Source organism: Caretta caretta, chromosome 3 (genome assembly GCF_965140235.1).
Source record: "Caretta caretta isolate rCarCar2 chromosome 3, rCarCar1.hap1, whole genome shotgun sequence".
NCBI classification, from domain to species: Eukaryota; Metazoa; Chordata; order Testudines; family Cheloniidae; genus Caretta; species Caretta caretta.
In genome coordinates, this window is record NC_134208.1 from 69151044 (window position 1) to 69178996 (window position 27953).

The 27953-nt window shown below is 38.9% G+C and overlaps 1 protein-coding gene across 4 annotated transcripts in view; it reads right to left on the minus strand.

Annotated features, from left to right (window-relative positions):
• Nucleotides 1-27953, minus strand: part of RNGTT (RNA guanylyltransferase and 5'-phosphatase) — a 451332-nt gene that overhangs the window by 216449 nt on the left and 206930 nt on the right. The gene's annotated exons all lie outside the window — the stretch shown is intronic.

A 27953-nucleotide genomic window follows, 5' to 3' on the forward strand; every position in this document is an offset into this window, starting at 1 on the left:
AGTAAATGCCATCTGTTACACATGGGAATAGCCAACAATCAAAACAAAAATACTGTTGATACAACTGGTCACTCAAGTATGCTTTGAAGGTTCCACAGGGCAATTACACCGATAATTGTAAACATACTAGAGTAGTGATTTTGTATATGGTTTCCTAAACAAAAACATATACTATTAATACTAAGTTTGTAGACCAATAAGGAGACAATTAAATACATTTTAGTGTAATAAAATCCTAAATTTGAATATAGAAGCATATTGTAATACTGGATATGATGAACAGGACATTACAAGCAAAAATCCTGTTATGGGATTAATGCACATGACTTCATATCCCCACTCTGAAAACGTACCCCTATATGTACATTTATCTTCTTTGGGAAGCATTTCTGACACAAAAAGAAAAGGAGTACTTGTGGCACCTTAGAGACTAACCAATTTATTTGATCATAAGCTTTCATGAGCTACAGCTCACTTCATCGGAAGCTCACGAAAGCTTATGCTCAAATAAATTGGTTAGTCTCTAAGGTGCCACAAGTACTCCTTTTCTTTTTGTGAATACAGACTAACACGGCTGTTACTCTGATTTCTGACACAGAAAAACACTTGTGAAAGTATTTTGCCCTAGTTATAAAAAATTTAAAAGCACCCAATTAGAGTAACTACAAATTATGAGACCCCAACCTACTGCTTGTGTGACCACACCCTTATAGTTAAAGGGACAGCCATCTAGAAAATCACATTCCACATGATTATTTTGTATCAACTATAATTATAAGTAGCATCCAATGATTACTATAAAAAAAGAGTGAAGGGAAACACTTTTATTTATCCAGCTTGTTTACTTCATGTAAAGTCAGTTTTGTTGGTCAGCTGCACTCTCACACACTAGCGTGAGGACATCACTTCCATGTTCTGTGCTGAGGGGAGCATACAGAATTCTACAGGCCCTTGAAAGCCTGTTCTATGAATAACAGTAAAAGCAAAGCTGAAATGACAATGAAGAGGCAACAGATAAGTGTGTGGCCAGAGAGAAAGAAGGGGGAAGAAGATGTGGGATTCAAAACATTTGGTGATGCTGCTCTTGGTCCACTCTCCTGAGGTAAAAAAAACCCCTCATTTATAGCCATCAGCAGGGACACAGAAAAGAAATTGTTACTTGACTTACCTTACAGTAACTGTGGTTCTTTAAGATGTGTTGTCCATACACATTCCACAGATGGTGTGCTTGTGCCCTGTGTTCTTGAGTTTGCATTCTTCTGAGGGGGGGGGGCATCCCTATGCCCTGAGTATCTTCATGTCTCCAATCAAAGGCTTAAGGAGGGCAACCCCAACCACCTCTCAGTTTCTTTGCTAATACAGGATTCGGGTGCTCTTAAGCTCCACAATAGAGGGGAAAGAGAGTGAGTAATGGAACCTATGTGCACAACACATCTCAAAGAACCACAGTTACTATAAGCAATAGTTCCTTTTCCTTTAAGTTCTTGTTCATACACATTCCACTAGTGGTGATTCACAAGCAGTGATATGAACTGATGGAGGTGGGTGCTAGGAATCTAATTAAATAAGTTCTAAGACATCCCTGCCAAAAAAGCATCAGACTGTGATATGTGTACTGTAGAGTAATGTTGTGTAGAGGTATGTACAGAACAGCAGGTATCTGACCTACATATTTCTAATATGGGAACATTCCTCAAAGAAGCTATGGAAGCTTCACAACCCTTGGTGGACTGGGCTATGATGCTTTCAGGAGGGTCTGCTAGCTAATTCGTAGCAGTCTAATACAACTAATCATCCAATGACAAATTCTCTGGTTCAAAACACACTGACCCATCATCTTTTTTTGCAAAAGGAAACATTACTCATCCTGTGCAGTAACTGCAGTTCTTCAAGATGTCAGTTGCTATGGGTGTGCCACTTCAGGTGTGCATGAGCCTCTCAAGCCTTTGATTAGAGATTCCTAGCTAGCAGTGTCCATTCGGACCACACATGAGGTGGCAGACACCAAAGCTGTATTGTGGTGCTTGGGCGAACTACCCTCTGTTCCTTTTCTACAGAATCCAGAACTGACAACAGTACTACAGAGCCAAGTGCCGCATTGGATCTAATGGCATGGAGCAGGGCATAATGCTTCCAAAAGGTATGAATTGAAGACCAGGTAGCAGCTCTGCATACCTCAGATACTGGGACATTCTTCAAAAATGCAGTAGATGTCACTTGCAATCTGGTTGAATGCGCTATCACCCCCTGCCGGGGGGGGGATGAGCACCAGCAAATACATAACAGGTATAGATTCAACTTTGCATCCATTTCAAAAGCCTTTGAGCAGAGCCCCCTTATATCTGTCCATGAAGGAGATGAGCCCTACCAAGCACCACCCCTTTATAGCTACTCCTAGGCAAAATCTCTGGCTCCAGCATGCTGGGCATGCACACACCAAAGTAGAATACACATCTATATCACATCTCAAAGAACCATAGTTACAGTATATATCAGTTTCTTCAGTAATGAGTTTTGTTCTAGTATACCATACCTAACTAAAACAACTTATAGATGGGGAAGTTATTTTGTTTAAGGGTAGGTGAATGCTGTTTGCCATATCATGGATAACATCAACAGTTTATAAATGTGCAAAGGCAAGTGATCTTAACTTAACTAGTCTTACAAAACCAGGAATGTATTTTAATTCAGTTATTGAAAAGAAGCCATTCAAGGAACTCAGGCAAATTAATGAATTTAAGAATGTTAAATCTAAATTAAATTCTATGGTTTCTTTCTCTTTACCAAGCTTTAGCTTGGTCACCTCTCCAGGAATACATAGTCTAAACATTCTGGTTTAACAGCAGAAGCTTTAGTACCTTAAATTACAGTAGCATTTCAATATCCCAAGAAAACTTTAAATCTACTCTCTTTGGCAGGGTGTTTATAAACTGCATTCTAGCCAACATATGTTGAAGCCTTTGTGATGTCATCATGTTGCAGAAGTGATGCCCCACTGGAAAGTTGCTGCTTCTTGCTGCTGTTTGCTTGAAAGAGATGACTGTTGAGATGAGTGCTGTTGAAGTTGGGAAATGGGAGCAGAGTGTTGCTGGTTGGTCAATTCAGAGAGATTTATATATTTCTTTCTATAACTTTACTGAAGGCTCACCTCTTTCAGGGCTTGCCTGGATTCAAATTTTCAGCTGCAGTCACCCTTTCATTGGCTCAATACCTTCATGGGTTGGTCTCGGTAACATCTTCAGCTTATTAATATGCACTTTGTGAATAACTATTTAGCAAGCTTCTAACTGCCTTTGTTTTTCTGGTGGGAAATTCTCAGAGTATCTCTAAAGTTTAGAGTTTTAACTTTCCTTTATTTAATCCATTTTCTGAGATATCTCTTAGGCCTTGTCTACACTACTGCAGTAAGTCGACCTAAATTATACTACTCCAGTTAAATGAATAACGTAACTGAAGTCAACGTAGCTTAGGTCGGCTTACCACGGTGTCTACATGATGGGAGACGCTCTCCCGCCAACGTACCTTACTCTTCTTCGGGAGCTGGAGTACCGGAGTCAACAGGAAAGCACTCTGCCATCTACTTAGCAGGTCTTCATCAGACCCGCTAAATCGACACCCGCTGCATTGATCGTAGTAGTGCTGTTCTACCGGTAAGTGTAGCCATGGCTTAGTTCCATCAGGGTTTAATAGAAGCTGAAATTCTCTTCAAATGCATCTAAACATGTGTACGTCAATATAAGTCTTTCAGATCTCAAGTCTTTTAAAATTTAATTCTTAAAGAGAATCTTTAAATTTAAATAGCCATTCAAGAAGGCATTGTCTCAAATATTTTTGGAAAAGCAACTCTTGTTTTTTTGAGTGTGCTAAGGAACTGCTTAATTATTGTGGGATACCTAATTAATTCTCCAATTAATATAAATCTTCTACATTTAAATGGCTTCTTATATTCTTAGCCAATTCTAGCATAAAATGACCATAAACTATCTCACTATTCACATAACAGTATCAGGAAGTTGTTATATGATGGCTGGAATTTGGATACAAAATATTTGCAGATATACATCTCAAAAGAGGCTTATTCCATTTTTAAACATTTAAGGAATAAACAAGTTTTCTACAAAACATTTTTAAGTATATCTGTCTTCCTTAAAGTTAAATGAAGACTTCAGGGTGTTTATAAAATAAACCAATTTCAACAGAGATAATTTTGGAATTCCTTATGTGGTTTTAAACTGAGTTTTTTCTTCCTTGCACAAAGGGGGAGGGGAGAAACGATGTGATAAAAGATCTTGAAAACTCAGGTGCTGTACATCACTTCTCTGAAATCCTAGAAGGATATCTTTATATACTAAGGCACACAGTGAGCAAAGAGGATCAGACACTGCAGAGTTTCAACTCAATGCCAGGGGTGATGAGAAGGAACTAAGGAGTAGCTGGGGTTGGCCTTTATCCCCTTGACTGGAGGCATGAGGACACTCAGGGTACAGGCACAGCCCCCAGCTGACACCGCTGGCCAAAAGAATGCAAACTCAAGTGGCACAAGGTACAAGCGCACCATCAGTGGAACGTATATGAATTAGCACCTGGAGAACTCCTTTTTAAAAGGAATTTTAAAATAAATATCATGTACAGAAATGTGTAAAGGGTACTCCATGAGAAACTTGAATGTTTTAAAATTACTCAGTAAATTAGTGGGTGTACCACTCAAACTGTAGGGTTGCAATGTTCCACCTGCTGATGTGGGAGTGGCAGCTCAAAAACTGAAAACTCCCACTGATGTGGGAAGTTCTGGGCTAGAAATTTAAGACCAAAGAGGGAGTATCCTAGGAGGATGGTATAGCAGTGGTGTCCAACTTTTTCAGTCTGAGGGCCAAACATATATCAAAATGGCCGGGACCACTTGGGAGCAAATTCTCTGAGCAGTGGAAAGAGATCGGAAAATACTCAAATTCTCTGCTGGAGAGACCCCATGGGGAGAGTCCCCAGTAGGTGTAGAGCAAGCAGCAGTACCTTTCAGCCTCCTTTCCTGCAATTCCTAGGCTACTCTAACCTCTGCCGGAGCAGAAAATCAGAGACCTGTAACCGGCAGTTGATTTTCAAATTCTCCTTTTCCCCTCAGTGTAGGGAAGGATGAGGTGGGAAACAATATCTCCTGCCTCTTCCTCATAGCAATGGGGCTGATTCAAACACTTAAGTCTATTTGGGCAAAGCAAAAGAAACATTTTCAATATGCATAATCAAATACACTTTTGGCTTAGGTCAGAGCTTAGGCTTACAGATATATTAACTGAAGGGTGAGTGTGACGCTGTATAGAAAGAAAGATGACCATGTGTACAGTATTACTACTGATGAGGTAATTTTGATAATTCTTATGCAAAGTATGCCTTGGAAGGTATCACTGGAAAAGTTGAGATCTGTTGAACAATGTTATCCTGTTTATATGTCTGTATTATCATTGTGTATGAAGTTATAAATCTTTGCTATGTTTTTACATCTCAAAATGTGTTCCTGGGTAATAACCACAAGACAAATTTACATGAAGAATAGCCAGCCAAGTTCATGGGCCATTAAGGAGAATCAACACTGCCAGCAGTCCTTCCGAGGACACCTCAGAATGCTTATTGACAATGGAGGCCCAATGACTCAGCAGGGCCCGTAGAACATGTGAACCCTGACTTCATGTTTGAGATGGTAAACTTCCATGCACATGGACGAGTGGTGTATAAGTTGGAGAGTGTGGCATCATCACCTTGCCTCTTTCCTGCTCTACATCTCTGAACTATGTTTTCTAACAAAGAAGAGCTTTGAACAATGTACTGAGGACCCCAATATTTGGGATGAACCAGAGAGACTTATTACAAACTGGCAGATTTAACAGGACTGCTGTTATCCTGAACTACAAACTCTGAAATCAACTGTAATGTGTATGATTCATTTTAACCTCTTGATAACGCTCTTCCTTTTTCTTTTCTTTTTTAATATATTAATAAACCTTTCATTTTTAGTTACTAAAGGATTGGCTACCAGCATGATTTTTGTGATTTTAAGATCTGAAATACATTTTGACCTGAGGTGTATGTCTGATTCTTTAGAACTGGAATAACCTAATATATGTGATTCTTGGTTTTAATAATCATTTATCACAGAAGTCTGATTTGTCTGGGTGGTCCATGAGGGGGCGAGAAGGCCTAAAGGGAACTCTATCTGGCTCCATAATAACTAGCGCAGTATTTTGGAAGCACATATTTGTTACTGGCTTGGTAAAATCCTATGATAGGGCATACCACCAGTATGGGGTATATGCCTTGCATTCTGGCAGTCTGACTTGAGATTGGCACTCTTAAGCTGTGTTCCATAACAGGCAGTGTGTCAGTGAATACACACCTATCAATCACACTGAGATCTGGAAATCACATGGTTTTACCCAGCTCATAACATTATTTAAAAAGCTGAAGCAAAAAAAGTAGAGTTATAATTCTTTTTTTAAACCAATCTCTCTCTCATATGCAGTCATCAGAGCTCAATGTCCAGGATAGCCTCTGTGTCAAGGAAGGCTAGGCCTTGTAAATCACCCTCCAGATGTCAGGAGTATTGTCCATCACATGAGTTATTGTCGGCAATGCTGTTTTACAGGTCACAGCAAGGGGAGGAAATCAGACCAAACTCGTGCAAAATTGCAACAATTCTAGACAAGCCAGAAAGTAACCTGTTGAAACTGGTCCAGGATTTACAATCAAGTGGACAAGAAGGCAGAGGTAGCAATGGACTCCTGAATTTACTAATGTATTATACTCTCTTTCCCACTGATGCTTCTACTGTAAGACCACAGTTTTCAGCTCCCTGTTGGTACTGATCACCCGTGCATGGTAAAGGGCCAGTAGCACTCTTGTCCAAGAATGTGAGAGCTGCCCTAGCAAAGGGGTGTAGAGAAATCACACTTGGTCTGCAGTAGTGGGGATCCTCCCCTGAATGTGAGCAAACCTGTGAGTTGGCACTGGCTTGTTCTTCTCTGTCTGAGAATGGGGCATCAGTCAACTGGAGATGTAATAGGTTGGTTTTATTTGTCACAGTTTTCCAGGCAAACTTAACACTAATGACATCCATAGAAGGTCTGGTGGAGCTATGTGCACTAACGCATAGAGACTGCAGATTGGTGTACAATAAGTGGACACCTGAATTATACAAGTGACCAGATTCGGTTCCATGTTCACAAGCGGAGTGTGGTGGCTGCATTCCCAGACTGCAGAGCAGCATTTAGCTGGAGTAAACACAGGGCCAATACAAAGGTATGAAGAACTGAAGGGTCTGCTTTCCTGAAGGTTCCCAATAGTTTCCATTTCAAGGTGGCACTGGAAGAGATCTTTCTTTTCAGGTGTTACAGGTGAGACTATACGTCAAATTATGGTGAAGTTTTTCTCCCAAGTATGTGACAACTGCTTGAAATGGCCACAGCCATCACTGGACACAGATCAAGATGGACTGATTGGCAAGATTATTGTTTAGATGGAAAGTAGTTGCCACTGTGTTAGTTTCATTGAGAATTGGTCTCAATTGCGGGAAATAAGTGGTCAAAGGATCCGTGTTTTGGCTGAGATTCCCTTCAATCCTCTGGAAGTTGTTTCCAGTGTCAGCAATACAGATGTCATCAGCAAACACATATGTCTTAAATATTAAAAGCTTTAAAAACCCTCTTCCCACCCAAAAGTAAATAACTTAATATGATGGAATCCTTTAGGGAATGAGGGCAAGGGGCATGGAAGAGGTAAGGGAGGCCAATTTTTAAGTATCAAGTTGTGGGAAAGTTTCAATTTTTAAAAAGAATTATTTTCATTTTAGATTTTGGAATTCTTTTTACTGATTTAGTAATACTTAGAAAATACTATCTAAACCAGTCTCATTTTGTTTTGTTTTTTCTACTATTTGTATAGGGCCATTTTAGAAAAACAGTATCACGCTCGAATGAGTGTCATGCTGAGCTATCACTAGTTGGCAGGTTCTGGGGGAACAAAACAAGAAGTCACATGCCTAGTATATCCAAAACAATATCCCAGAACAACACACAGTGTGTATGTTAATACTTAATTTGACAGCACATCTGCATTACTGAATTCAAGATAGCAATTAGGCATTTCTCACTGTCAATCTCTTCTCAAATACACAATTGAGAAATTGACATCAATTACCTAAGATGTTTTCAAATGCTTCTCTTAAATAAGAGAAAACAGGCATCTTCAAGAAAGTTGAGGTTGTGTTGAACAAAGTTATCAAAAGGGGAAAAATAGGGGTTCCTCAAAGATATGAAGGAGCCATTCAAAGAGAGAAAATCTTCAGATTTTTAAAATATACTCCAATTGATCAGATAATTATGGTTTGTATTTTATTAATTTCTATGCAGAAAATAGACTCATCAACACAAGTGAATCTGTATATAACAATTCAAATAGGCATAAAATGGATATTTGACAATACAGAATCTTAATAATACACTTCACAGTAATATTGTTAGAGTCAAATCAAGATAATATATTCCACTGGGCATAAATACAGCGAATAATTAAATACAAACATTTAGATTTAAACATTATGCATCATGTTCTCAAAAATCTCTCAAGATTCATTAGCTATCCACTGGTACTTAATGGCTCAATTTTTGTGACTTAACTGAATTAAAACTGGCTGCTCTAGTCCATAACAGTGAAATACTGAAGCAATGTTGTTATTGTTCAATTCGCAAATAAAATTATCACAATTGTACAAAACTTTCTGTACAGTACATTAGAGAGAAGGTGGGTGAGGTAATATGCTTTATTGGAACTTCTGTTAGCGAGAGAGACAAGCTTTCGAGCTTACACAAACCTGAAGAAGTGCTCTGAATAAGCTTGAAACCTTGTCTCTAACCAATAGAAGTTGGTCTAATAAAAGACATTACCTCATCCACCTTGTCTCTCTAATATACTGGGATCAACACAGCTACAACAATACGGCATAGTACAGTATATGACAAAAGAGAAAGGCTGCAGTTCTGATGCACTATATCACTATTATAATGAGGTGTTTTAACTTAACCTCCATCACTCTTTTCTTTGTACATTTGTCCAAATAAACCAACTAAGTCTGTGTTTCTTGAAAGTCACTTCTGTAGGGGAGGGCTGATGCCTTCCCTGTGGAGCTCTATTGCCAAGAGGCTGTTTGGAAAGTGGCAGACTGTAAAGTGGTACAATAGAAAGTATTAAACAGTTGCCCCTGAATTAATGAGTAAAGTGACCCAGTTAGCCACCACAGCTGAGTCCTCTAATTCTACTTCAAAAGATATCAAATATACCAAGACAATCATCCATACTGGGATGCCAACTGGCTCTTCAGAATAAACAAAAAAATGTGCATTGTTAAGATACTGCAAAAAAATTTAAAAAAAAAGATAAATTTGAGGAGAAATTAATGGCACAAGCCTACACTTGATTTCCTACATATTAACATATTAATTGTTTCCACAGTGCAAGTAATCCTGCTGAAACAAATAGCTAAATAGTAAGTTTAGAAAAGTTTTAACAGACTACAAGGTCCACTGATACTGAATATACACTGCCATAATGTTTAAGTAAATAGTGTATATGAAAACGTAACATTTTATCTAAATGAATTTATTTTCCTACTAGTTACATTGCTTATTTCCTATGCTATCAAGGAAGTCAGATATTTAATTATATATTCCATATCTGATTATTCTACATTAATTTTATTTCATCACTATCAATACCTGTAACATGGGGTCACTGATTTTGAATATAATCCTTAATGAAGATATGTAAATCTGTTTCTTTCAACTGATGCTATCAGGTAATTTCCCAGAAACGGATGACTAAAAACACTTCATATACAATTAATATTTAGAATGAGCTATTCTTTAATGTAGCCAAAAAGCAATGAAAATATTTTCCCTTTTTCTTACTCATCATAACTTTATACTGACATATGATACTTGATTCAGTTTAACATAAAAATACTACAATGCTGAAAAATAAACATCCTATTTCTGTTTCATTAGCACTGGGAAATGTGTACGGCCAAATTCTTGTTTATAATCTGGCCATTTGTGTTGCCTCAGCAATGCAAAGGGAATGAAATTTGACTGTAGATGACTAGAGGATTTTCCTGGTCAAAGGGAACTCTATTGGTGTAAAGCTGGAAGAACTAGCTCTTGAGCAAGTGCTCCCATTTAAGAGGCATGCTGGGAGTGAGGAGAGAGTATAGTGGAGTTCAGCTATGCAATAGTGATCCTTAGACCATGTAAATTAGAGCAGCCGCTAGGAACCATAAACTTGCTCTGAGGCTGGAGCCAGCAAAGACCAACCCACAAGATTAGGGATCCATCGCTGACATGCTCTGTGTACCCCCACCTCTACCCACCCCTGCTTCCACCCCCGAGCTGCTGAGCACGTTTTGGACAGATATAATCTGACCCACAAACTGATTTATGACCCAGATTTTTGTAACTACACCCATAAAAATAGGCACACAGACATCTCACTGGCCACATAGATGTGCAATTAATTGTGCTAGTAAATTACACCTGATGAACTGCATCTATGTAATTAAGGAATCTGGGCCTGTGGGTTTTATTTAATAGCATGCTTCTTTCTTTCTTTCTTTCTTTCACTTTTGACACACTTTCTCCAGCCAATTCTGGCTTAGTCACAACTCAATAAAAGACTAAATAATTTGGCCAAATTTTCATCCTTTAGTTTTCAGTTTTTGTTGTTTGTTTTTAAATTGGAGACAAGAAGTGTAGTCCCAATACTGTAGTAATACCAATAGTATTCTCTCCCCCCCACACACACACACAATATTTCAGGGTGCAGGGGGAGGAAAGCTGTAGAGTACCACTATAAGAACATTTAAATATTTGGAAAATATTCTATTAGCAACAATTCTTATCCCGTATAATAAAAATGTCAGTATGATTTTCCCATGAACTGTCAGCTGGTCTGTAGCTTTGAAATTAAACTAAAACATCACATCACTCAACACAACAGAAAGCACCAAAAGCATGTCAACGAAGGACACAGTCAGATCTTATTCTTCTCAGTTCCTGTTTTTCTGCTTGCTTGACAAGACTTGGAACTACTACTTCTATCCAATTTAAAAAAAAAAAAGATAACAAAAACTGAAAACTACAGGATGAAAATATGGTCAAACTATTTAGTCTTTTTTTCAGTTGTGACTAAGCCAGAATTGGCTGGAGAAAGTGTGTCAAAAGTAAAAGTTCTAGGCCCTGGAAGCTTTAAGAAATGCAAGCTCAAGACTTTCTTTTCCAAAGTGAGGATCTTCACATTGTAAGTTCATTGAGAATTTACGATGAGCTCCCTCCCACCCCAAATACCTGCACACAGGAAAGTTTTCTATGTGACAGGCCGTATGAATTCATATTATCGTGTTACTGTCCTAGTTATTGTTTATGGAGAACACACAGAGACTATTCTACAGCATCTACATGAAAAATGTTCTCGTTTACTAGTAAATATCAAATGGCAAAGCCTTTTATAAATAAATTTGAAACAATATATACCTGTTTACAAGATATGATCATAGCTGTATCTGTAACAGGTTGGTGTTCTTGTATTTTCACCTAGTGCAAAAGGGGTGTTGCTTCAGACCTCCAAACGATCTGACCTGTTTTGTGGGTAATGCTCTGCATGTTAATATTGATACACCAGATCAGCTGTCATCATAAATCTCCTTGAAATCAGTGCTCCATTCTGCCCCTCACAGGAAGCAGCAAGCCAGACAGGCTATTGAAAGAGTACCCAGTAGCAGAAGAGTACTTCTTGGAAGGCACCGTGTTTACTATTCAGTTGAAAAGTGCCCTAATAAAGTTAGGGCTTTTTTCAATTCTCAGGGAGAGGGTCTGGGACAAAGTGAAGGAGGAAGTAAACAGAAAGGAGACAGACAACAAGCAGGACAGGAGATGAGAGACAGTAAAAAAAAGAAGATAATAACAGAGAGGAGGAAAACAGGATAGAAGATGGCAAACAGGACAGAAAACTTGAAAGAGAACAGATTGGGTGGGATGTGGGGGAGCAGTAATGTAGGACAGAGACAGAAGAGCTACTGCCAATTCTGATGTCAGGAAATGCAGGACTGATATGTGAAGTGATTCAGCCATTCCTTAAGGTATGGAAAATAAAAACAAAATCAAAAATAAAACAAAAAGGAAGGATGTCTCTTTTCGGCATAAAAATTGGATCCAGATATCATCAGTTTTGTCTCTGCCTAAATATGGAACTCAAAACCTCTGACAAATCTACACAGATTCTTCTCTTGACATCTTTTTTTCACACTTCTCCCCATTTAATTTTGAATTTGTTGTAATGCTACTGTCTGTCCGTAATCCCTTTCCAAGGCTTTGCTGGTGGACCATTTGGTTTCCTAAGTAGCCTTTAACCCTCCACTCACTCAGACTCTTCTTATTTACCTCAACATATGGCCCAGAGCTAATTCATTTTAAAAAGTGACCACACTGCTGTTGGGTACAAGTTTGACAACAAAATAATATAACAGACATGATATTCCCTAAGTATGACAAAAGCAGCTTCTGAATGAGAAAAAACAGATAACAGTCCAAATATTAAATAAACCAGGAAAATAATACAAAAGCTATAAAATAACAATATACTTTGGGAGGGGGGTCTGTATATTTCCCTCAATGCTCAAAAAAAGTACCAAATTATTTAATCTTGTAGCAGAGTAGATTCACTCTCACTCTGATCCCTTTAGGACTAGCTGTCATTTTTTAATCAGATAATATTGTCAGAATTGACAAGTTACTAGTATACAGTATGATGGTATTTGGAAAAGGTTGTGCAGTTGATTTTTGTGTCATCATTTAACCTTCCAATTTGCACTGTTTCATTGAAAGTGATCTGCAATAATTCTCAATGGAACCATGGGGTGCAAGAAAAGAATCCATCTCCCACTTTTGTTAGACAGCATATTCATTAGACTACAACCTTTGGAGACATCATCATGGCTGTGACTGGCCATAGGACATTTCCCAAAGCAGTTAGTGGATGGCTTATGTTATGAAGCATAAGGGCTTACATCCCTTCTAATGTTTTATATTTCTTGCATATTTACACACTCTACCTAACATCATAATGTCCTTATTATCCATATAAAAGGATAATCCTGTTTTAAAATTCTGCAAAGATATAGGTCTGAGTGATCTCTTTAACAACGAGTTCCTTAGGTTAATTATAAATTGTGTAAAAAACCTTTTCCATTTTATCAGTCTTAAATTTGCTGCCTTTCAATTTCATTGAATGTTTTTGAAATAAGATACTAAACCAAGAAAACAATTTTAAAATCAGGGACTTAAAAATGTTATTGAATTTGATGCCGTCCCTCAGGCTTTCCACTTCGAGCTACTTTAGTAGTGGGAAAAATTAACTGTAAGTATTTGAGTGAATTAGAAACCAAATGTCAATTTGCCATGTTCTCATCCTTTGTATATGACTTGATAGTGAATGATCATAAGAATTAAATTTTGTTCTTGAAAAAACAAGCAAGCTATAGCCCATACTATTCCAGCAGTCAAGTCTTGGGCAATGACTAACTCAAGTGAACCATAAGGAAAGGGTTCAAAGTGTACTTAAAACTGTCATAGCCTGCCAGCCTACCTCCTCATCATTCCACAAACAGCTCCCACCTCCCCTAGAGAGAATCAAAGGCAAACTTACTTAATCACATCTTCCTCTTTAACACTGATACTTACAGCCAATGAGGGAAGAGACAAAATATCAAGTGACTAAAGTGACCTATCATTCAGTTGTAATAATGAACAGTAAAGAATAAAGTATACATTGTTCACAAACAACCCACAGATAAAATTTGTTTCTGTACAGTATTTGAATAAACCGAACAGTAAAAAGGCCAAACTCAGACTGTTCACAATGAATAGTTTTGACGGTGTTCCTAGAGGATAGTGACAGAAAGGATTATGTATAACAGCATTTTGTTTGGTCATAAAAGCTGATTACTGATACTATGTGCTGCATCAAAATGAAACTTAAGTTCAGCAAGGTTAGTAGGGACCCAACTGCCCCTTTCTTTGTTTCCTATCCCTGGCATCATATCTAAGAGTCTCTTGTGAAATAAACTGCGGCTTCACAAGAAAATTTCACTCTCCTCCTAAAATAATAATGTTCATGGCAATATTACAACATGGAGTCCATGTTTCTGATGTCTCAAGCAAATAATTAAGTGACTCCTTGAGACAAAACTTTAGGTACTACAATTATACTAATCTTTATAATTTAAAGGAAGCATGTTCATGTCACAGACAATTAATTTTCAGATTAAGGGAGAATAAAGCACACACACTAACTGCAATGTTAAATCCCTAAACCCAAAATGAACTCTAAAATCTATTTTATCATTCAATTAATTAGATAACAACAGTAAAATATATTTTCTGTTTCAGGTAACAAATTATTGCCTTTAAAATGTTAGAAATGCAGTACATTCCTAAACCTATTTGAAAATATTCACCATTCCTCTTTAATTAAACAATTCAGACCATGTATTCCTTTTCTAGTTTACAACTGAAATTCCAGTCTGTTCGGAATATTTGTTCCTGCAATCTACTTGAACTAATCAATACATAATGACCTATGAAGTTGATTATTTAAAAAAAAAAGCAGGGAATGGGTTTGAATCTGAACAAAATTGTAAAAGTTTGAATCTATAATTCAGAAAGGAATGCAGAGTAAGGCTTTGGGAGAATGAAGGCATATTTTCAGTATTAAAGTTTAGTTATATGGAATACGGTGATAGCCAGATCCTAGAAGCACATTTAAAACAATATTAAACTGATCGTTTTTGTCTATAGGAAAATAAGACGTAAGGTATAGTTCCAAACTGGACAACTATGGGGTGCTTTTCATCCTTATCTGTCCAGATACTGGAAAAATAGTGATGTTGTAAAATAATTTATCTCCTCTTGTACCTTCACAAACATGGGATAGGAGGTGTGACATGACTGAATCTTATGGGAGCCAGTACATTATAGCATGTGGAGTAAGTTAGCAATTACCCAACATTACCCTTCTAAGTTCGTTGAGGGGCAAAAAAGCGAAACTATGGGAGGGGCCAATATATCAACTCATGATCTCTCAAACAAGTGAAAGGCTAATAAAATTAACGTGGACACTTTCTGATACTGGACCAGGTCAGGCAATCAAAAGAATCATCACTATCGTCTGAGTTCCAAACACTGGTGTGAAAAAAGAATGACAGGGAACCAGGAAAGTAGATCCTGGAGATCCATAGATAAACATCTCTGCCAAAGGAAAAACATATCTTACTGTATTTACTTTAAAACAATTATTTTAGCCTAAAGTATACAGACTCGTTAGATGACTCACAGCTAAAGTAGAAGTGCCTGCTTCAAACTAATCTACACGTCACCATGGAATAAATTTCTATTCTTTCATAGTGCATTCATCAGTCTTATTGAAAATTTAGAAAATATTAACAGTTTTGCACTAGTCTATGAGAAGTACTGCCTTCGTCATTCACCTACTTCTCTGCTGACTGCTTACTTTGTTATGCATCCATTTGTTCTGGATTAAGGTAATCACTAACATGGAATTTAACAGATACTTTCATTGTAACTATCTTAACTTATTGAGTTCCTTAATATTTTTTAATCAGGTCTGTAATTTTAAATAGTGAACAGTAAATTTTAAGAGGACAACCATGAAGTCCCATTTTTAATATTCCTGAAGAGCTCAGCTTCTGTTTGAGTTTGTCCTACCCATTCTGTTAAGAAGTGAATACCTCACAATATGGTATGTGCTTGTAAAGAGAGAGAGGTACATGCCTCGAGTGCATTCAGTCTAAGTCATGAGACTGCTCATTTGAGAACCTCAACCCTTTGCAGATGGAACTTGCTATGCAGAATAATGAGTTACTGGGTTCTAAGATTTTTCTCCCTGCCCAGCTATGCTGGGGAATGCAAAGACACGGGGATATTAGTATAAACTTCCCAGATATTTGTTTTAACCCACCGAGAAGTGGCAGACCTGGAAACCTTGACTGTTCTCTTTATAGCCATATACCACAAAAAAGAACAGACTTTCTAAAAAGAGTCCATTTTGTCCAAGTAACAACAACTTGGGCACTGTCTAAATAGTACACCACCTTATGAGAGGAAGGTTAAGGACAAAATGAGGTGAGACACATTTATTGATTAATGTGGAAGAACAAGGGGACCTTGAGAAGAAACTCAAGTGAACTCTCAAGTACTACTTGTCAGAAAAAAATTGGTGGAAAGGTTCCTTACAAGTCACTTAATTCCAACAAGAAAGGTTATCTTAAGAGGCAGATAATATAGGGATTTTTTCCCTAGAGGGCCCCGAATACGCATCTTGGGACACAACCAGTCAAAGGAGAAGGCATCTGGTCTCCCTCCTGACCCCTAATGTCTCTCACACAGCTGTCACATCAACAGGTCTGTTGATAGATAAATCATATCCACACTTCTCTCTACTGCCACTTGACAAGAAAAAATTGAGAAAATGTTCGAGCATATCATTTTGCCTACTCCATTTCAAGCACTGAGAAACAACATTCAAACTACATGTAGCAATAAAAATAAAGTTTCATGTTTCAATGAATATGAAGATCTATTACTTGTTTGATTACCTTCAAGATATGCTGCAAGCCTTTCACCTGTTGGGATTTATAGAGCAGAGCTGACTGTTTCTAGATACTGGGAGCTTTCCAGTTTGCTATGCCATTTTAGTATCTAACCGTATTCTATAATTTTATACCTGGCACCTAGAAGTGTCAACAGAGGGATAACTACTGGAATGAGAGGCAAAGACTGACCAGCAAAGTAGTAATTACCACTCATAACAATAATTCTTTACATTCACTTAAAAATCAGTGTCTGCTTAACAGTATATACTGATTCTACTTAAAAACTTGCCAATACTGCCTTAGATAACTAAATATTTGTACCTCAGTATTTGCAATATTACCTATACTTACTATAGCAAATACCTATAATACAAGTACTAATGTAAGGATTCTTTACTTAAAGCAACTGACAACTTTTTTAAGGATTGTCTATTGGCTTTCTGGTTTCCCCAGGAAGAGTATTACAATGAACACATCAGCTGAGAAACTGACACAGAATGATGGTCATTTGAAGTGACAGTGTATAGGAATACAGTACCTGTGTAAAATTAATAGTTACAAACCCACATAATATGGATATTTTGAATCCAAGTGTAGGGAGAGAGATTTTCTTACAGAAGTAAAATAGAATGACATCCTATATGCAGCCACAAACCAAAAAAAAAAAAAAAAATTAAACTGAAGTGGTAATTTTCACTTTCAGTCATATGGTAGTTATGTTTATAGCACTTGATTTTTGGGTTCAGAATATTTTTAATCTGACAACATTTTTAAAACAGACCTTTATAAAGTGCTGGTAAAGCAGATAGGATGATAGTACTGTTATGGAACTATGTTAATCCCAAAGTGCATTGCAATTTTGTATTTAGGTTGATCTGGAACTGCAGCCAGAGTTTTTCTGAAGTATCTGTCTATATCTAAAACATCAGAAAAAAATTAAGAAAGGGTCAAGTAGCATACAGAAACGGGGGCACAATTACTTGCTACCTGAGACAGACCAGAAGTACCACTCCCCTAGAATCACACAAGGCAAGAACTTGATCAACTACCTCTCCAAGAGCATGCCCAGACTTCAAGGAGGTAGGTCTAGAGAGAAGAGAGCTTCCCTATACCCCTGTGACATCAGCAAAAATAATTTATTTTTATTATTGATTAGTTAATGGGACAGGACTATGTGCAGTAATAAAAGGATGACTGCTGAGAAAATGGTAAAAAACTTTCCCTTTTTTCTTTTTAAACAATCTTTTAAAAATATGATAGTGTTCAATAGAACTTACATGGGTCTAGCTCTCTTAGTCCTTACATTTTTAAAGCCAACTTGATATAATACATACATAAATATATAGTGGGCAAAATTCATAATATTTTGAAAACAATCTGTAAAACAATAAGAAAAAAATGCTCTTCAGAGAGTTCTACACTGCCTCTCTGTGCCCCATGTAGTTGCTGACTGCCCTGCTTCATGAAAATCATACAAGACTATCCATTCAAAAACTCGCTATTTTACCAAATCCAGTGGCAAAGGCAAGAATAGAAAATATTCAGCAAGTAGTATGTCAGAAGCGGTTCTGAGTTTATAAAGCAAGTTAAGATTTAGAACTTCATGCCACTAATATATACATTTTCCTCCTAATCTTTTCACAAAACATTCTGATGAGGAGAAAATTTAACACACAAAAAAAGCAGTAGAAACCTCAGGCACAAAAAACAGAATATCAAAGCTTTATTAGTAAAAGTGGCATTATATCAACAATATACTTGACACTTTGCAGCTGGTAATAATACATATTCTGCCTAGAAAAGCTTACAGTCCAAGTATACAACCTATATACCTTTGGAAGGGGACCAGAGGGAACAAAAAATAGTGTTATTTAAATTCAAAAGCTTTAGACCCAAACAGTACAAATATTTCATATTGAGGGATTGTGAAAGATAGCCATACAAACAGTTAACAGAAGGAGTGTAGACCACTAGAAAGATTTTATTTAAACAGTCAAGAAAATAAGCAAACGTGTGTAGCTTCCTGTCTTTTCGGATGATAACTATAAAAAGGTGTTCCACATATCTGCTTCAGATCCCTACAGATCAGTTCTGATAGTCATCTATTGGCAACTATTTCTAAACTGTATTGACTTTGACAGAGCAACAACACTAACACCACATTTCGCTAAATTCTGAGCTTTACCTCTTGACAGCAACTAGCTCTTAAGGAATAAGCTGTCAACAGTTAACAATGATATATAAAGCAACTTATCCATTTTTAACTTTGCATATAATGTTTTTAAATTCTATTAAAAAAATTCAGCATCAGCATAGATTAATACCACTGTTAAATTGGTCTACCAATAGAGACCACATTTAAAACTCTCTTTAGTCCATTAGACTGCCTATAAGAGATCACTAAATATTGACTAATAAATCATCAGCCTTTTTGTTATCTCCTAAAAACGGGTATAAATTATTAAGTTCCCCATAAGACCAAAGTCTTTATAAGGAAAACTATTACAACATACTAATTCCCCTACAGAATTAATAACTAACAGCATGTTAATATAAAACTACTTCCATGACTAAAAAGAAAAGGAGTACTTGTGGCACCTTAGAGACTAACCAATTTATTTGAGCATAAGCTTTTGTGAGCTACAGCTCACTTCATCGGATGGCTTATGCTCAAATAAATTGGTTAGTCTCTAAGGTGCCACAAGTACTCCTTTTCTTTTTGCGAATACAGACTAACACGGCTGGTACTCTGAAACCTTCCATGACTAACTTACTCCTTACTCCTCCTTAATTTAAATATATGCTAAGACACCTCTGGCTTCTCTAATTTAAACTGTTTTATACATTACTTTCTTCTTGAAAGACAAAACTGATATTTTCATTAGTCCTTACTGTCTAACTTTGTTTATACTTGGGCACTGTTAGCTTAAAGAAAATATCCGAAATAAACCCCGTTTTAATATTCATTTCATAGTACTGTCTGACTCTATTAGTATGTGATAGTTTTGCAAGTGGAATTTTAGATTTTTTTTTATGGCCAGATGGACACTCTTCAGCTTCAGCAAGTTTATGTCACATAATTTATCTCTTCTTGACCCTCTTTTCTGTGGTGCTGATCCACATGTGTGCCACAATCAGAGAGACTGTTGTCTGTCATTAGGACCCGTGAGTCTGGGATTCTCAGAGCTGTTCCTGAACTGTTTTTGTCCTGCTAATACAGAGACTGGAGCATTTTACAGGGCATTTGTACTATTTTGGATCTGTTCTTGAAAGTTTTTTGACAGAAGATAAATCTCTAGAGTTCCTGCATGTATAACCTCAATCATGGACTTACGTTTATGTATCAGAGGGGTAGCGGTGTTAGTCTGTATCCACAAAAACAACATGGAATCCGGTGGCACCTTAAAAACTAACAGATTTATTTGGGCATAAGCTTTCGTGGGTAAAAAATTCACTTTTTCAGATGCATGGATCTGAAGAAGTGGGTTTTTACCCACAAAAGCTTATGCCCAAATAAATCTGTTAGTCTTTAAGGTGCCACCGGACTTCTCATTGTTTTTAAGCTTATGTGTGATTCCAGACATAATAGTAGCTGGAAGTACAAGTGAAGGGGGCTATTCTGTTCTCTGTAATTCTGGATATCTCATCTGTATCTATCAGAATCTCCAAGTGATCAATCCTCTGAGAGGGCTCAGTGAGCTTTTCATCAGGTTTATTACAAATCCATGTACCTGGAAAACACAGTCAGAGTGAGTTTCCAGAGTGGCTAGCCAAATGCTGTAACAAATGAGAATGTCCTGATCAGCATGTGGACTAGGACAAGGGGTGTTCCTAGGAAACTTAATTTAGCAGCTATCACTGCTGTGTGGCCAATGTTAGTCTTGTTCCGGCAAGTATACCTTCTGTGACCAAACATGAGAAGATTCAAGATCCATGTATGTATGGAGATTTAGAAATATGTTCTCTGAGAGCACAGTTGTCAGAAGATCTCATGAAGAATTGCTGATATGGTGAAGGACAATTTCAGAACCACTACACTGGTCTGGTCTGTTAAGCCTCCAGGTCTAAAACAATGTAGATCCAAACTGAGTTCTTAATAATAAAGAAAATGCAGTATAGCCTTAAGAAACTCCTCCTCTTCTTCTGGAGTTGACACTATATTAATGCGAGGTCTTTTTCAAGCATAACCCAGCACTTAGTGGGGTTCCTGGATATTAGAGGGACAATAAAGACATTAGCTGGGAAGTGCAGCTCCAGAAGTACAAAGAGGACACTAGCTCCATTAAACTGGTGCAAAATGTCCAGCAAATACGATATTGTTCCCGCCAATGGATTGCTGTAACCATGTTGTAGGAGCTTCAAGGAGCAGAGGATGCCTTTAAACCTTTTCTGGAGTGCTATTTTCTTGTTGGTAGGATCCTTAGGGAAGACATGCGATTTTCCTAACATCCTCATGCCCCACTTACCTTGAGAAAAGTATATCCTTTGCCAGGGATCCACCACTGTGATAACTTTCAGGAGGGAAAGGAATTCTTCAGCATTTGGGTTTTATAGGATATTTAGATGGCCCCTTGTGGTCCAAAACGACTCCTTCAAAAGAGGCATGCAGCAGTATGATGCAATCTGATTTTACCTTAGAGAGGAGGTTCTTTGTTTTCAATGACAACTCCTTTTCTAGTTGAATTTCTACCATGGCTACACTCCTTTGGGCCAGGGTTGCAAACATATATGTCCTTAGAGTCTGTGGATTTCTCCTTTTGTTTCCTTCCATTTTGGAGGGTGTCTATGGAGGAGAGTGAGGGGGAGACATGAACCCTCCTTCGTGGAGAAGCAAGATCTCTTCATAGAAGTTATTGTCATGGGAATGGTAGGGGCTTACTTAATGGCTCATTTCCCTTCATACCCTGAGGCATAACTAAAGAGGAAAACAAAAAGGGAGAGGTCTGCAAAGGACATCTCAACCTTACTTCCTGAGAATGAGGCTAAGGATAAGAATAAATTACCGGACTCTTCTTTGAGAAAAACAGAAGGTTATTCACCATGTGCAATAACTGATGTACTTTGAGACGTGTGTCACATAGGTGTTTCAATGTAGATGCAGCAGTTCCCCCTGCGCCTGGGATCAGAGATCTTCGGGTAGCAGTGCCCATTGGGTCGCACATACACTTCTCCCCATTCTCACACCGTTGGCAGCATCTATCTATAGTGCTGTGTGGTCCAAACGGCCTTAGTTCCTTCTCTACTGCAGAGCTTAATCTTTGAGCTCTGAAGCAGAGGGGAGGTGGGTGGGTAGTGGAGCACCCATAGGGAATGGAATGGAGTATACTCTTTGTTGATTATTTCCATGACCCACATCTCTGAAGTGATTTCCTGCCATAATGGATAAAAAGGGGCTAAACACCTGTCCAACAGTCGTCTTCATTGTGCGTCAGACTGATGGTGAGGAGTGAAAGGTGCAGGTCAGGATCTTGAGGTACACTAGTATTTCCCCTGACATCTCTTCAGCCCTGGTGGGGTGGGGTGTGTGTGTGTGTGTGTGCACACGTGTGTGTGCATCCCTCAAAGGTTAGATCCTCGACTGTGGTCTATACCTCTTTAGGGAATCCAGAGAGGTGAAGCCGGGATGCTCGTCTCATTACCATGGCTGTTGTGATAGAACAGGCAGCCGTGTTTGCAGAACCCAGGGAAGCTTGTAGTGCTGTGTGGGCAAAAAGGTGTCCTTCAGACACAAGTGCCTGGAATTGCTCCTTCTTATCCTCTGGCAGATCTTAACAGAATTCCTGGTATTTTAGAATAGTTCATATGATTGTATTTGGCCATAAGAGCCTGGTAATTGGCAATATGGAACTGAAGTATAGCAGAAGAACACACTTTGTGAATGAACAAGTCTAGTTGCTTCTAGTCCCTGTTGTTTGGCGTTGCCCTGGGGTGGTGTTGGCCTCCCTTCTTATGTACCTCATTAATGATCAGAGAGTTTAGAATAGGCTTGGAAAAAAAAATTCCAAGTCCTTAGCAGGGACATAGTATTTTTTGTGCAGTCGCTTGCAGGTTGGTGGGATGGATGCTGGGGTCTTCCAGAGTACCTTCGCAGCATCCAAAAGGGCCTCATTAATAGTGAAGGCTATCTTTTCCAATGTGGAGGTGTGTAAGATATTGAGCAGCTTGTGTTGTTGCTCTTTGACTTCCTCCAGAGGGATCTGGAGAGAGTCTATGATTCTGCGTAGTTCTTGAAAGTGTTTGAAATTGTCTGCTGATGCATGAGGTGGTGGCATGATGGCCCCATCAGGGGAAGAGGAGGAGAAGTGGAGTGGTGGTGTAATCTCTTCCTATATGTCTTCCTGCTCTTGCTCCATTGTTACTGCGTCGACATCAGATAGTCGAGAGACAGATGAGGATATAAATTGTGTGTGTTTCTGGCTCTGCTTTATGGGCAGTTTGGTAAAATGTGCCCTATTCCTACCCCATGGGTCCCAGTAAGGTTAATGTGGATGAATTGGTATGTGGGGTTCCATCCATGAGGGTCCGTACCACGGCCCCAGTTTGGTTCCGGGTAAAGGGGATGAGCAGAGGATTGTCTGTGTGTGTGTGTTCTGGATTTGTGGGTGGAACAGAGCACTCTTCATCCTCTTCCTCTTCTTCCTTGCTGGGAAAGGGTGAAGCAGTTCTCAGTAGTGTTGTAACTCCAGAGAAGAGGCATAAGCTACAGGGAGCTCTCAAGGAGAGGTAACTCAGATGTATCAGAGACAACAAGGTCCCTTGGATAGCTGAATTGCTGTGGAATAGGCAGGGGTATCATTGACAATGGTGGTGTTTGGAAAGTGAAGGAACTATCAGTGCCAAGAACAGAATGCATTCCCTCGAGTGGCTGGTAGATAGCTTACTTGGTGAAGAGAGCTTTCCCAGTGTCAAAGTTCACATCGGCACCAAGGGCTTACTTGGTGCCGAGTGTTTGGTTGGTGGAAAAAGAGTCGTTGGTGTCAAAGAATCCAAGATTGTCTTGGATGAGGAACTCAGTACTATTTCGGAAGATCTTGTGCTGTGTTTCTTGGTCCCAAGAGATAGTGTCCCCGCCTGTGTTTCTGTCCATCTAGGGTCCTTGGACTTCTGTTTAGCTCCTGTCCCAGAGGTAAGCGGATGGTCATAGGAGTGAAGTCTCACCCCTGAGGACGCTGAGGCTACTGACATCCCAGGAGATGGCTTTCTCTGAGGCGGCTCTTTGGCAGGCAATGTAGCGATCCATTTCTTCCCATCTGAGTCGGAAACGGAGGATTTCCTCTTGGATGGCTGCAGCGAGCAGTGGGTCGGCTGATGACTGAGCTGAGGTGAGAGCCACGTTAGAGAGATATCATGGCCGGGTCCAAAGCTGGCTGTAAAGAACTCTCCATGAGGAGAATTTTCAGTCTGAGTTCATGGTCCTTTTCAGCCTGAGTAGTCAAGCTGATGCAGTAGGTGCACTTCTGGGGGGTGTGGCCCTCATCGAAGCAGTGGATGCACCATGAGTGACCGTCGTTCACAGGAAAGGCCTCCAAACAAGAGAGGCACCTCTTGAACCAGGGGATCCTGGCATACTTCCAAGGGGGAAAGCTTCCATCGGGGAGGATGGGAAACAGGGAAGCGTAAGGTAACAGGGAGGGAAGAGTAACTAAAAGTTGTTTTTTTTTAGGGGGAAAAAATAATGGAAATGGCTAATCACTACTAATGTAACTTACCTTAATGAGAGTATCTCTAAAGGTTAAGGAGGAAGAAGGGCTCTGATCCGGATTCTGTCCCAGACCAAAGACGGTTGAGAAGGAACTGAAGGCGGTTGGACTGCACAGCACTATATATAGATGCTGCCCACAGAGTGAGATGGGAGGAGCGCATGTGCGGCCCAATGGGCAATGCTACCAATCTCTGATCCCAGGCGTAGCACCTACAGTGCAGCATCCATAGAGACACTACTCAAAGAAGTCATGTTACCCATTTTCATACATGGGGAGGAACTCAAGACATTCCTTTTGAGGAAAGGATAGATATTAGTTTTTAAAAGGGTATCTTAATTTACCCTGGCAGTGGCTCTCCCTGATGAGACCAGATACAGCTGGTGAGGGACACATTGCAGGTAAGAGTCACATGGTGCACAGTGTCTGATTAATCTCAGCCCTGGCAAAGAAAAGAGACCCCATCAGATCACTTGTGTTCCAGGCCTGTTACCTTCACAAATCAATAGTCCAGTGCAGAAAAGAGCTGTGGAAGAGCTCTCTCACTGTGGACCCTTACAAAATCCTAGAAATGCAGGGCTGGAAGAGACCTTGAGAGGTAATTTTGTCCAGCCTCCTGCACTGAGGAAGGACTTGCTTATTGACGGAGCACTTTTGGAACTTCAGATTTGCATACTTACCTGTTCCATCATGCTAGCTGGGGACAGAGAGACTAAAATAAGGAGTGTTGTGAGGGCTCTTAAAGGGGGAAGCCACACCTTTAGCTGGGGAAAGTGGAAAGAAAGCCAGTTTGGCAACAGGTTGGTCCCAAAATTCTATGAGCCCCTGAATATCCTGAAAACAGGAACACACATGTGACTTCTCTCTGAAGATGACATTTTTTAATTGATTTTTTGGAATTCTGCTCTTCTGGAGAAAAACTGACTAGACTATTTTAATCAATCAAACTAAGCCAAATGGAAACAGTAAAAGTGCATATATGATGAAAAGTTAGACTGATTTTTAAAATGTTCTATTTTAAAAATTTAAGGTGATATTAGTAGAACAGGTAAATATATTTGCTGAAAAATTGACTTCTCACCTAGAAATATTTTTTCCTCTTCAAACCACCAGTGGAGTTCCTCGGGGATCAGTTTTGGGACCAATCTTATTTAATCTTTTTATTACTGAACTCGACACAAAAAGTGGGAGTGTGCTAATAAAGTTTGCGGATGATACAAAGCTGGGAGGTATTGCCAATTTAGAGAGAGACCGGGATATCACACAGGAAGATCTGGATGACCCTGTAAGCTGGAGTAATAGTAATAGGATTAAATTTAATAGTGAGAAGTGTAAGGTCATACATTTAGGGATTAATAACAAGAATTTTAGTTATACGCTGGGGACGCATCAGTTAGAAGTAACGGAGAAGGAGAAGGACCTTGGAGTATTGGTTGATCATAGGATGACTATGAGCCGCCAATGTGATATGGCCGTGAAAAAAGCTAATGCAGTCTTGGGATGCATCAGGCGAGGTATTTCCAGTAGAGATAAGGAGGTTTTAGTACCGTTATACAAGGCACTGGTGAGACCTCACCTGGAATACTGTGTGCAGTTCTGGTCTCCCATGTTTAAGAAGGATGAATTCAAACTGGAAGAGGTACAGAGAAGGGCTACTAGGATGATCCGAGGAATGGAAAACCTATCTTATGAAAGGAGAATCAAGGAGCTTGGCTTCTTTAGCCTAACCAAAAGAAGGTTGAGGGGAGATATGATTGCTCTATACAAATATATCAGAGGGATAAATACCAGAGAGGGAGAGGAATTATTTAAGCTCAGTACCAATGTGGACGCAAGAACAAATGGATATAAACTGGTCACCGGGAAGTTTAGACTTGAAATTAGACAAAGGTTTCTAACCATCAGAGGAGTGAAGTTCTGCAACAGCCTTCCAAGGGAAGCAGTGGGGGCAAAAGACCTATCTGGCTTTAAGATTAAACTCGATACGTTTATGGAGGGGATGGTATGATGGGATAACATGATTTTGGCAATTAATTGATCTTTAACTATTCATGGTAAATAGGCCCAATGGCCTGTGATGGGATGTTAGATGGGGTGGGATCTGAGTTACTACCGAGAATTCTTTCCTGGGTATCTGGCTGGTGAATCTTGCCCACATGCTCAGGGTTCAGCTGATTGCCATATTTGGGGTCGGGAAGGAATTTTCCTCCAGGGCAGATTGGAAGAGGCCCTGGAGGTCTTTCGCCTTCCTCTGTAGCACGGGACACAGGTCACTTGCTGGAGGATACTCTGCTCCTTGAAGTCTTTAAACCACGATTTGAGGACTTCAATAGCTCAGACATAAGTGAGAGGTTTATTTCAGGAGTGGGTGGGTGAGATTCTGTGGCCTGCATTGTGCAGGAGGTCAGACTAGATGATCATAATGGTCCCTTCTGATCTTAATATCTATGAATCTGTGGTCAAAAACAACTGACCAATAGAAGTTTTGAATGTGTTTATGACTGTATAGCACCTTGAGCTCTGGAAAAGCTTTTTTGATAAATTTGAATAAATACATTCAAATACATTTTAAAGAGAGTTCAGTTTCCTTCTGAATTTTTAAATCATCAAGTTAAATCTTCTGGGATCTCAGCACATTTCCAGTAACTATAAATTATACACAATGTAATTCTTCCAGTTAATATTTTCTTTGCCTCAGATTTTTTTTAAATCTCAAGTACAATTACTATATATTTCAGTCAAGAGCTACTTTTTCCCCCTTGAAAATTTTATTTTAAATTCAAAAATCTCTGTACAATGTTATCTAATTAGTTACTTAAAATATTTTCGTGACTGGCAGTACAAAATAACTTAATACACCTAAAGAAAGAGCGGTCAAGCTTATGCTGCACTGAACTCACAAGCCTCAATCAGAAATAAAGTCTCTCTGGACCAGTGATACTCAGACCTCAGTGGTTCAGGAGCCAAAGTAGCAATCAACATTACCCAAAAGAGCCACAGTAGAGTGAATTTGATTCATTTACTATATTACTATATATTCATATTTAAACAGTATGACGGGAAATATTGTGTGTGTGTGTGTGTAATTATTCTCACAGCAAAATAACTTACCAAATATTATTATTGTATCAACTACAATTGGTTAACAACACAGTAAAAGCATCCTGATTGGTTAATAATTAAAGCACACAGTGTTTTAATATTATGTGCTGCAGAGAACTGCAGGAGACACATAAAAGAGCCACTTGTGGCTCAGGAGCCTCAGTCTGAGTACCACTGCTCTGGACTGAAACTTTCTCAGGACCAGTGCTCTCTATTAATTTATCATTCTGTTTGAAGACCATGTTCTAACAATTCTTTCTCCTTCTTGTAGTTTTCATCAGTCACTCTGTTAGCCAAAAGGTTTTGAAATTTCTGCCTGCTCTCCGGCAAGCCCATTCCCTGCCTCAAACTCAAGGCAATAATAAAAACACATGGAAGCAGGAGATTCAATGCTCAACTGTTACATTCGGCTGCAAGTATTTTTCAGAGGACTACATATGACTAATTGC